Below are 12,283 nucleotides of genomic sequence, written 5' to 3'. Positions count from 1 at the left end.
GTTAGGAGCATTTTAGCACTGAAGTAGCATCTTGTAGGATTGATAGACTAAGCTGTTATCCAATCAGTATATTCTAGATGCAAGAACAATATTATGTAGGTGAGAGGGTGGGCTGTGGTTCTGACTGACCAACATGGTGATTTTCACAATTTTATTTAACCTGAATAAAAGTCTATCCGAGATGCAGAGACTTTGCATTGGTAAGCCTGGCAGACACGGAAAAGGGGGTCTGTTCATATAAAACACGATGAACAACTCGTGATCTTGAACTGGGTCTTCTGGACCGTCAGTAGCCAACCGAAAAAACACAAATTGCTATAGATAAGATTAGCATAGTTGATTTAACAAGATATGGGATGGAGCGCTTGAAATCTAAGATCCACAGGTGACTGTATTCCTGTCTGACACAATTCCTCTGTCTACTCCTGTAGAAATTGAGCACTTAACAAAACAGCACATAACATATAACATATAACATAACCAGGGATGAGTTTGAGCTTTTTCATACATCTAGCAGAAACTGCAAGAGAAATTCTACTTGAGCTCTACAGCTTCAGCAGTAGCCTGTGTCTAGTTCACATAGTTGTAAAACAGTTGACCTTATAAATGAATTTGTTTTATCATGACTTGATTGCAAGCGTTAAAGCATGCATTTTAGGGCTAATCTCTGCTGTGTGCCACAAATCAGATGAGTAAGGAGGGAGTGCCTCTGATTAGGAGCCTGATGCTAGAAACAAATGACTCCAGATCAAACCAAACTCTTTGTTACAAGCTTCCTCCAGGCAGGACAAACACATATTATAGCTGACAGTCGATGACAGCTTCCAAGGGATGTGGGCTCAACACTGCCTTTGACCATCTGCCTTTGTCTTCAATCTTCCCCAAGTGAAATTGAACTTAGAGTGAATCCAGAATGTGATTCAGTGTGATATAATGCCTGTGGCTGGCTGCGTACCAATTAGTGTAGCCTAAACCACCAAACCACTTACCTCAAGTGATAGCCACTGTGTGGTTTAGAGGGTGTTTCTGTTTTTAAAAAAACCACAGGTACAAAACTAGAGGAAACCATCCTCTTATATATATCGCACCTTAACGTGTGTGTCTCTTAGGAGCTTTAACACATTCTGTAAACCTCAGTTTTAATTCACTATTCACACATAGCCAGAATTAACACAAGGCCTGGCTGAAACATGCTGACCATACTGGATTTGGAGTCCATAGTAATCTCCACACACATCCGCAGCCTTGCTTTTAACACTGTCAAGGGCCCTCTATTAAATTACCTGTGTGAACTTTGGGACCCTTAGGAAAATGTTTAAACCTACACCCTTAACACCATCATTGCACACTCACTTAACACAATCCGCTCCGCTGTAAACAGACATTGCAGCACACCAGAGGCACACTCGTGCCCTGGGTGGGACCCAATGATTAAGCATGCCACCAACTAGGTTGGTGGGTGAGGGCCTTCATAAAAAACAAATGTGTTTTTTGCTGGCACACACTACATGAGTTCCTAACTAATAGCTAGCTCTTTTTGATTGTCTCTGTTAAAGAAAAGGCATTTTTGAATTTACCTATAACTTTTGACCCCATAAATGGATTTTCACAAAACTTGGGCCCCGATTCTGAAAGGTGTCAAGCAACGCAGCACTCAAAGAGACGGCGCGGTGTTGCGTGACAGGGAGAGAGCTGGAGAGCACGGTACTCAGAGACATGGCACTCTCCTCCCCTCTCCCTAGTGCCAGCTCTGATTTCAGCTGCTGTGTGCAGGGCCCACACATGAGCTCCTTAGTGCTAGGGTGTGTGCCTGGGTCTACCATAGATTTAATACAGAAAGGAAAGTGGCTAGACAAGTTTAAAACCTTTTCATGCTTTGTATGTGTGCTGCACAGTGTAACACGCATTCAAAGTAGAAAATGAAAGGAGAATGGAAAACATTTCTCCTTTTAACACCTGCTTTCCAGCGGCATTCATTTTTGGCGTTAAACTACTAATTTTAGTAAATATGGTTTACCGTCAAAAAGAATGGGTGGCTGCATGGAAACGCCCATGTACCACGCGTGTAATGCCCCCTTAACGCAAAGTAATGCAAAGCAATGTTTTGAACTGCTTTGCATTACTTTTCCTTACAAACCAACGCTAATACCAATTAGCGTTGGTTTGTTAATATCCTAAATAAGTTTAGCATTGGGTTAGCATTACAAAAGTAAAACTAACCAGACGCTAAACCTTTGTGAATCTGGCCATGGTAGTCTAAGCCAGCTAATATTTTGGAATGCCAAATTTCATGAAAATCTGCAACAGTGAACAGTATGATATAAAACAGAAGAATGGTTAATACATTTACATTTACATTTACACAAACTATCCCATAATATTTACGTTGTTAACCAGAACGCAACTGCAACTGCAGCTTAAAATGTAGCACTTACGAACACAAATCTGTGTCAAACATCAGAGGTGTGCCTATCACCGAGCATAGTTACGCTTAAGTGCAGCCCTTTTAAATTGAGTGTTCCAGACAGACAAATAGAGGTGTGCATGCCACTGAAGATAAAATGTCAAACAAGGTGTGCCCGACACCGACCACACAACAGAAATGACTGTTCAATCAATCAATCAATCAGTGACACTTATAAAGCGCGCTACATACCCGTAGGGTCTCAAGGCGCTGTATAATGGTGTGCCCATCACCGAGCAAGAGAAATATATGGATCACAAGAAGAAGTGTGGCACCGCTGCTATGGCGACTGCTATGGCGACTGACAGCGGACGCTGGGGCTCATGGTTCGATCCCCGGCACCGGCGGCAGGAGTCTGGGCAATAGCTCGCTTAATCTTCCCAACGGCCCCCAGCGCCGGGATGCCTCCAGGTAGCTGTGCGCCTTACAAATACTGGATTTACATTTATTTACATTTACATAATTGTATGTCCATCACCGAGCACACCCTATAGTATTGGTGTACACGTCATCGAGCAGGCAAGGCAAATGCTCACAATTGTGAAAGATGGCATCTGCAATGTGAAGACGTCAAAGCTGAGGTTTGTTTCTAAGGTAGATAAATCTTGCACACCAGAGTGCACCCACAGAGCGATGACGTGAGCAGGCTCCATGTCTCTGAGGCTCATGAAGAGAAGACTGTGGTGCTCAAGAAAATGCTCATGAGGTGCAGCAATGATTACAAGCTGATGCAGCCGGTAAGTATAACAGCAGTTAAGACAAAGGAGTCTCGTGAAGCGACCCATGCTGAGCTTGATATTTGTTTTTTTTGTAAAGTGCGGAAATGTGGCCAAACACAAGACTGGTGGGAGCAATTTGATTAAATAGGCTCAAAAGCATAGACACAGATGTATTGATCCTTTCCTTTTGTATTCAAAACTAAGGGGTCCATTACGATGTCGGGCAGTTTGACTCCGCCAGGCTGGCGGTGGCCACCGCCGGCCTGGCGGAGGCAAACCGCCCGACATCGCAAGCCCAAATCCCCCCGCCAAATTAGGATGGCGGAGGGGAAGGTGGCGGTGCAAAATACCGCCCGCCTGTTTTCCGCCCCCGTCGCCTTGCGGCCGGGGCGGAAAAAACGAGTAACATGGAGGCGGTGTCTGTTAGACACCGGCCTTCATATTACCATGAGCTTTTTACAATGCCTTTGCCGCCATGGAAAGGCATGCGGTGTTCACTCTGGGGGCCCCCTGTGGGCCCCCAGAGTGAAGGCCAAAGGGGGGTGGCACACGGGGGGTACCTGTGGTACCCCCCTGCCTTTGCATAATCGAAGAGGCAGGCACCGCGTGGTGCCTGCCGCTTCGATTGTTCAAAGGCGTGCTTTTGTTTTTTTAAATTGTGGCGGGCGGTGCAGTGAGCACCGCCCGCCACAATGTTAAATTGAGGAATGCGCCCGCCACTGTTGCGGGCGCATCCTAATGGCAATGTCACGACCCCCGCTCTTTAGGCGGGCAGTCCCGATTTCCGCTAGGGTGGCGGGCGGGCAAAGCCCGCCCGCCATCCTAATGTGCCCCCAAGTGTTTTGAAGCAAAGTAAGAAGCCAGGAAAGTGTCCAGAAATCTTTACGTATACATATTGAATAAAAATAGTCACCAAGGAGCGAAGGTTCACAGGTCAAGATTTTCCTTGGTGTAGAAGTTCAAAGTTCAAAGTGAAGGAATGCAGTCGGTAAATGTAAGCGTGAGTTGAGGTAAAATGCACGAAAAGCACTAGGGTTATCCACTCCACTCCAAGTTGTCTGAATTGCGGGATCCAGAAGGATTGATATGAAGGAAGTTGATTCAGGTAATAAGGACTCACCTCATTCACCACTTGCCTCTGCTCCCAACATCCTTCTTTCAACTCTACATTTAAACCATCACATTGAGATTCATAGACACCAGAGCTACCAGTTCTATTCCATTGATAGAGGTGTCCACCAATCTGTATCGAAGTAGAGGCAAGTAACATTCCACATTACATCACCAGGGAGATAGTGGTTAGACCAATGGTATCAGATTGGAAATGCCACGTCCTTTTCCCCAAAGTAAGAATATGGGAATATATCCTTAAAGTGCTTTTCTGAATAAGAAACATCTGCCAATACAGCTGATTTGCCAGATTGCTAAATGTAGGGGAAGGGGTGGGAACATAGATATTTCTTGATGGAGTATCCTGCAGGAACGCCAAAGCCTACTTTGTAATTGTTCTTATATAGTGCCTTACGAAGCACTGAAATGCTTTTTGGTGAGTAGCCCATACTCCGGAACCCAAAGTGAATTTGTAGTGGATTAGTATAGGGAAATACAAGTTGTTAATTGGAGCAGTGGATATGTAAGTCTGTTAATTGGAATGAATAGAATAAAGGAGGATTAGAGGTAGGAAGAGTCTAGAAAGTGTTACAAGGGAGACCATAGCAGTAAAATAAGATTTGGGATGAGGAGGAAAGAGTCTAGAAAGGGTTATTTGGGTGATCATAATAATAAAATAACGTATTGGATAAGTGAGAGAGTGGAGGCAGAGGATATCTAGTAGTGAAATGGAGAGAGTAGATTTTATTTTCTACAGTGGGAGTAAAGTAATAAATATATAGATACATAACTACATAAATGGTATACATGTATATGGAAAATAATAAAGAGTTATAACATTGTATTATATAGAGTCCCATTTCTACATGCATGGCTAAATATTTAGAAACTCATGCTTTCAACTGTTGCTGTGCATAAAGCTAATTTATTTATGTATTTTTTAATTTTAATTTTGATATTTTATGTTCTTTTTTAGTAGTTTAATTATTTATATTTATTTATGTCTGTTTTCTATTGTTTCTCAATATTTCAATAAAAACACACTTATTAATACAATTGTTATGATCATAATTACACATAGATAAAATAGAATAAAATAAAACAGAGACCCATAAGGATATAATCAAATAACTTATCTGTAAACTATGCAGTAACCTATATGCATGTGAAGCTATCATTAAAAATATATATATTTTAACTATAAAGTAATATATACATTTGTTAACCAGACCTATAAGAATAACCTTATATTTTTAAACCATAAGTTAGTATATACATTTGTACAAAGAAATGCACATATCTAAATACATACATATAATCAAATTATACATGTTTACGTACACAAGCATATGCTGTCCATTTTTGTTTTTAGTATGGTGGGCATGTAGGAAAGAGCTAACTCTTGAGTAGTATTCTGAAGATAAGACAGTTATTCGTGGACCTCATATTTGGGCCAAATGAATTCAATAGTATGGCTGCTTGAACAGGGAAAGATGTACCATCCATGTTGTTTTGTTGTATGCTGGGATTTGGAGGTGGGGTGCCAATCTGGAGTGGAGATTCATTTGTTGTGTGTATTTGGTGATTTTGTTCCAGATGAAAAGTGGTCCTGTTCCATGTATTGCTTTGTAGGTGGTTCAAAGCAGTATAAGGTGGCTGTTTTGGCAGCCGGAAACCAATGTAAGACCCTCAAGGCAGGGGAAATGTCGGCATATGGCTGTACATGGAGGAGTAGTATGGCAGCAGAGTCCTGAATTCAATGTAGTCTATTCATAATTGATAAAGGTGATCCATGGTAGAGGTAATTGGCGTAATCAAGTTTAGACAGTATAAGAGAGATAGTGGCTTGGACCATGTGCGGAAATCCTAGGTGGAGGAAGATGCATTGCACAGTTTTCATAGTAATATAACTTGCTAGCATATCCACTTGTGCATTCATTGATAGCTTGGAGTCCATGGTCATTCCAAGGTTTCTTACTTAATTTAGGAGATGGTCCCAGATCGTCAGGTCAGGCGTAGAGTGTGTCATCATTTTTCCAATCGCCACATATAATTATGTCAGCTTTTTGGGCGGATGCAATTTGAGATAGCTCCATTTCATCCCCTGATCAATGGCTCAGAGTCAACTGAAGAGTTTTGAGTTCCCAGTGTTTTTGAGGCTTTGCAGTTTAAGAACTCTTTTAGTGTAATCTGTGTAGTTATTGTATGTGAGCTGAAATTCATTGATCATTGCTGGTAATGACTTGATGTAGGTGTTGAAAAGCATGGGTAAGATGACAGAGCCTTGAGCGACCCCAGCTTTTGTGAAGTACAGTTTGGATGAGAAAGGAGGAGTATGGATGACATTGTTTCTATTTGAGTGTATGATGTCATCCAGTTGAGAGTAGTTCCCTCTATGCTGGCTTTGCAGTGTCTTTGGATTAAAGTATCTTGATGATCTGTGTCAAAGTCAGCTGAAAGGCCCAAGAGAAGTAGTGCAGTGACCCCATTCCGGTTTACTGTGTACTTTAAGGTCATCTCAGATGGCAATAGAGCAGATTATGTGCTTCTTCTGGGAAGGAATCATGTTTGGAAGTCGGAAAGTATAAATAGTGACATCTGGGTGAATGCTGCGCATTCTATCAGTTTGTCCAGGAAAGGCCCATTGTAATACGTCTGTAGTTGTTTTGGGTCATGTGACTCCAGGTTTGTTTTCTTTATTAATGGGTGTAGTTGAGTCTTTTTTTAAGTCTTCTGGAAAGATTTCTGTTGTTAAAGTATTATTGATGATTATTCAGTGGAGGTAGTTAAAAGAATGTTCTTGGAGGCAAGATGGCGCCTGTGGGACGGGCGTACGTGTGAGGAGCTCCGTTTGGGCGATCCGGCGATTTACCTTATCTGGGGCCCCAGTGGGCTATCTCTGGGTGTTTTTCGGTTGTATGCGCTAACTTGATGCACACGACGACTGCGACGCTGTGGTGGAGGCTTCTGGCATTCGGCGCAAGCTGTGGCGGTTCGTGGCTTGGCGTGGCCCGGGGCCGCTATGTTCAACCGCTGACCTGAGAGAAGGAGGCATGGTAGAGAGGAGGTGAGGAGGCGGCAAGATGCATTGCAACGCCAGCAGCATTCGATAATCTGTCTTTCGCGAGAGAGGTGGAGGAGTGCCGTGACGCCGAGGCGTGTGGAGGTCCAGGAGCACTCGGTGGAAACTTGCGGTAGTAGGAGTCCGGAGTCCGGGGGCCTGTGTGGAGCGGCGTTATCGGCGAGTTTGAGACCAGCAGATCTGGATTCGCTGGAGACTGTAGGCTGCGGTGAGGTGCAGTGAGGTGGAACGTAATGGGCTGGTGCTTTTTCTCTTGAAATCGCTACAAAGATGCTATAAACGCAGCAAGCTGTAAGATATTATAGACAATACTGATACTGTTTTAAGTTGGAGTAAGCGATCTAGCGGAGAAACTTTGTTACACTTCTCTCGTTGTGTACTTCTGGACACTATAGCCACAGACTTTGGTGTTTTTTCTGTTTTTTTTTACTGCTTATATACTATCTTTCCTCTCTGCACTGCTTAGTAAAAAATTAATTAGCCTACTAGGGGGCCAAAAACAGCTCGCGGTGGGAAAACTAGACCCAGTGGGGAGAACCAGATAGGGACCCGGGCCGCTCTCGCGGCAAAGACAAAACAAGATGGCAGTAATAACGATTTGGATCCCAGTCAAATGGGTACCCCGAAAATTCCGCAAATGTTCAATACTAAACTAAAGAATCCAGTGGTAAAAAAACTTTGACTGTTGGAGACGGGGGTAACAAAACCGCTGACGTTTGGGAGGCTGATATTGATTGATCAAGATAAAACCTTGGTGGAAGCACTTGGGCAGCTAGTTGTCTCTCCAGTAATTCCCCCTGTGCTTTCCCTACCACAAACTGCTTTGGCTAAAGGCTCTATCGCTGACGCTGACACTGATGCTGATAATAATGCTGAACTTACACAAACTTTGGGTATTCCTCTGAATCCCTCTAGGGTAGAAGGGATTGAAGGTGATCCAATTAGAAGTAAGGACAGTGAATTCTATTCATTGTCAGAGCATTCCGGGGGTTCTGATTTAGAGGATGACCTGGAGGACGAAGTGGAGACTTCGTCAGTAGAAAATACCAGCAAGGAAGCTACATTTATCTCTCATGGTAAATCAACAAGTGGATAGTAATTGGGGAGATGAAATCTCCAACGGGGGTATGACTGGAGTAGATCAAGAGGCTATACTGGACCAAGCTGGCCAGGAGGGCCGAACAGGTTTTGTCGATCAAGCTAGTTATAGCTATAGCCCTGGGATCATCATGAAAGCTATCTCAGATCAACGCCTAGAAGCTAAAGCTGAGCATTTGAAAACGCATACTGCTTGTAAAAAACTCCAGAATACAGTGCAACGGTTGGCGAAATCTTGTAATGACTTTACGGATAGAATGGCAGAGGCAGAAGGGCGCATTGCTTCACTTGAAGATCAAGTTGCACATAACAAAACTGACATTGATGGTATTAAGGCTCAGAAAGATGATGTTAATATAAAACTGGTCGATTTGGAGAATAGACTACGCCGCAATAATTTGCGGATTTTGGGAGTGCCTGAAGGACATGAGGGACAGGACATGTGACGTTTTGTGGTTGAACTTTTTGAAGAGGCCTTTCCGGAGGTTAAGGATTGGCATTGGGCTCAGGAGATCCAACGGGCACACCGCTTTCCATTTCGACAGCGACCATCACGGGGGGTTCAAGGCCATCAATATCCTCGTGCCATTCTGATATCTTTAAACAACTTCCTGGCAAGGCAAACAGTATATGATCTTGCAAGACTGGATAAAAAACGCTCTGGGAAGGGTATTGAATTTTTTGTGCGCCCTGATTACTGCCACATCACTGTAGAGAATCGCTGGCGATTGCGCCAGCTGATAGCTCCATTTCAATTGAAGAGTGCTCAAGTCTTTCTTCTCCAACCGTCTACTTTAAAAATTGTGTATAAAGAGCAGAATCGGTTCTTTACATCTGAGGCCCCAGCAAAGGAGTATTTGAATTCATTAGTGTGAGGGGATATTATGAATTTTGTATATCTATATTGGTTTGTCCCCTCATGCTTTATCTTTTCATGTTAACGGATATGTCCAATGTTGAGAGCTGCTCTCACACACATCAACGGGGCGATAGGCCCCTTTGCCTTCGTTTTGGGGGAGGGTCACATGGGGTGGGGGGGTAGGTGGAGGGTTAGGGGGGGTACGGGGGTGCTATGGGGAGCAAAGGGGGAAAAGTTCGGTCAAAGCCAGAAAGTTTCATGCCTAAATATATTGCTTGTCTTTAACTATTTATTTAATTATAGGTGCCACTGTTTAATGAGTCAACTAAGAAGCGATGGCTAGTTATAATTTTCGTATGTGCTCATTCAATGTATGTGGCCTTAACAATGCTCTTAAGCGTAAACGAGTGCTGCATGAAATTCGTTTGATTCAACCGGATATTATATGTCTCCAGGAGACGCATATTGCATGGGCAAATAGGAAGGTTCTGAGGGAGTTTGGGTATGTAGTATTCGCGGCCTCACAACAATCTACCATGAACCGGGGGGTAGCTATATTGGGGCGGCAGTCTATAGCTGCAACAGGAAAGACTAAAGTTGATAGTCTAGGACGCTGGGCAATTGCTGAGTGTATTATAGGGAATGTTGCAGCTACGGTTTGCACGGTATATGGATCAAATATTGATGATACTGCAGTGTTAGAGTTTTTGAACGTGGAGCTGGCTCTTTGGGGTACACCGTTATTCTTACTTGGTGATTTTAATATTCATGGGGAGTTGAATACATGGGATGTGAAATTTAGTGGTTATGTAGGTAGGAAACCGAAGGTATTCAGAGAGCTACGGCAATTATTGCTTCAACATGGGTTGATTGATGGGTGGCCCTTGGCAAATCCGACAGATCCAGGTTTTACTTTTTTTTCTTCATCTCATAAGAAATTGGTGCGCTTAGACTACATTTTTTTTCCGAGTCATTTGGCGGAAGGCTCTCGAATGTCTGTAATGCCACGCATTACATCTGATCATACTCCGATTGTAATAGACATGCCTTTGCTTAAAATCCAGCGTATGCAATGGTCTTTTTCATTTAATAAGAAACTTCTCTCGGATGAAATCTATGTGCGTCAAGTTGTAGACTGGGCCCAACAGTTTTTGGATTTTAATAGGGGCTCTGCGTCTCATGCAATGGTATGGGATTGTTTTAAGGCAGGATTACGTGGTGAAACATGTAGCTATGGCTGGACTTTACAACGTAAACAGAAAAACATAATTGAGGAACTTCTACATGATTTAACAAATGCAGAGCGCGAATTGACACATGATATTAGTTTGCATCAGGATAGCAGTGCCTCACAAGATAAAGTTGCATGATGCAAGGCAAAGATTAATGGGGCGTGGAGTCAAGATATAGCACGACAATATAACATTCATCGTGCTGAGAGATATGAGTATAGCGAGAATGTGGGAAGATGTTTAGCTCAGAGAATGCAGGGGCGCCAGACTGCTCAGCGTATAACATCTATAGAAAATAGGCATGGTGGTCTAGTCGAGTCATCGGAGGGTATTCTCCAGGTATTTCACGAATATTACACAGACCTCTATACCCAAGAAGACCTTTCTTTCGATTTAATTGGTCAGTTTGTTGATAAATTTGATCTATCTCAGCTAGATTCTATTTATAAAGAAGAGCTAGAGGAACCAATTACAATGCAAGAGCTTGAGACTGCACTCAAAGAATTGGCTTTGGGGAAAGCTACTGGCTCCGATAAACTCCCTCTAGAAATATATCATGTACTATTTCCTATTATTAAAGCTGATATGTTCGCAACCTTTGTTGATGCCCAAGCTGGACACCCCCCTCCTTCATGGGATGATGCAAGTATAATCATATTTAAAAAAAAAGATAAGCCTTCGGATCTTCCTGGGTCTTACCGACCTATTTCACTTATTAATGTAGATGCGAAACTATATTCTAAAATCCTTGCGAACCGACTGATTCAAGTCGTACCGGTATTAGTCTCTGAGCAACAACATGGTTTCCTTCCAGGCCGTGGTACGATCAATCATATACATCGCGTTATTGCAGTTTTGGACTATGCTGCTGTAGCTCATATGAACATTGGTTTGGTGTTTTTAGACGCTGAAAAAGCGTTTGATCGCGTTGCATGGGCATTTTTATGGGCAGTTTTGGAAAAAATGAGATTTGGACCTCGATTTATATATGCTATACAGGTTATGTATAGACGTCCCAGGGCCAAGATTTGTGTGTCAGGCCAGGAATCAGCAGCTGTTAATATCACTCGGGGTACACGGCAGGGGTGGCCATGCTCGCCGCTGTTGTTTGCCATGTACATCGAACCACTTTTACAGATGCTGGGGTCATCTCAACACATACAATCTATGGTGTTACCTGGGGCAGTATACGTGTATTAGCTTATGCTGATGACGTTGCTGTCATAACATCTGATCCAGAATCAGCATTACGCAAAATTGAAAATTTAACTAGCGAATTTGGTAATGTGTCGGGGTATAAGCTTAATATTCAGAAAACCCAGGTTATTTGCGCAACAGGACTTTGCCCTAATGACTGCCGGGTTATCCCGGAGGCTAAATACCTTGGCATTAAAATTAAGCTATCGCTTCAAGAGCTAGTTATGGTCAACTGGACAGATATATTACAATCTGTTAAAAATCAGCTGGAGAAACTCGAATGTTTACACTTGTCGCTGGTTGGGAGACGCAATGTCTTAAAAATGTCTATTCTGCCTAAAGTGTTGTACTATTTTCGGTACCTTTGGAGATACCTATATTACAACAAAGGAAATTACAATCTATAGTTGATAGATTTTTATGGGGCTGGAAATCTGCGCGTAGGGCTTCTAAATTTATGACACTCCCAATTCTACGTGGTGGATGGGGGGTTCCAAATTTTGCATTATATTATTTGGCTTG

Source organism: Lissotriton helveticus, chromosome 4_1 (assembly GCF_964261635.1).
Source record: "Lissotriton helveticus chromosome 4_1, aLisHel1.1, whole genome shotgun sequence".
Classification (NCBI taxonomy): domain Eukaryota; kingdom Metazoa; phylum Chordata; class Amphibia; order Caudata; family Salamandridae; genus Lissotriton; species Lissotriton helveticus.
Note: the sequence above shows the minus strand (reverse complement) of the source record.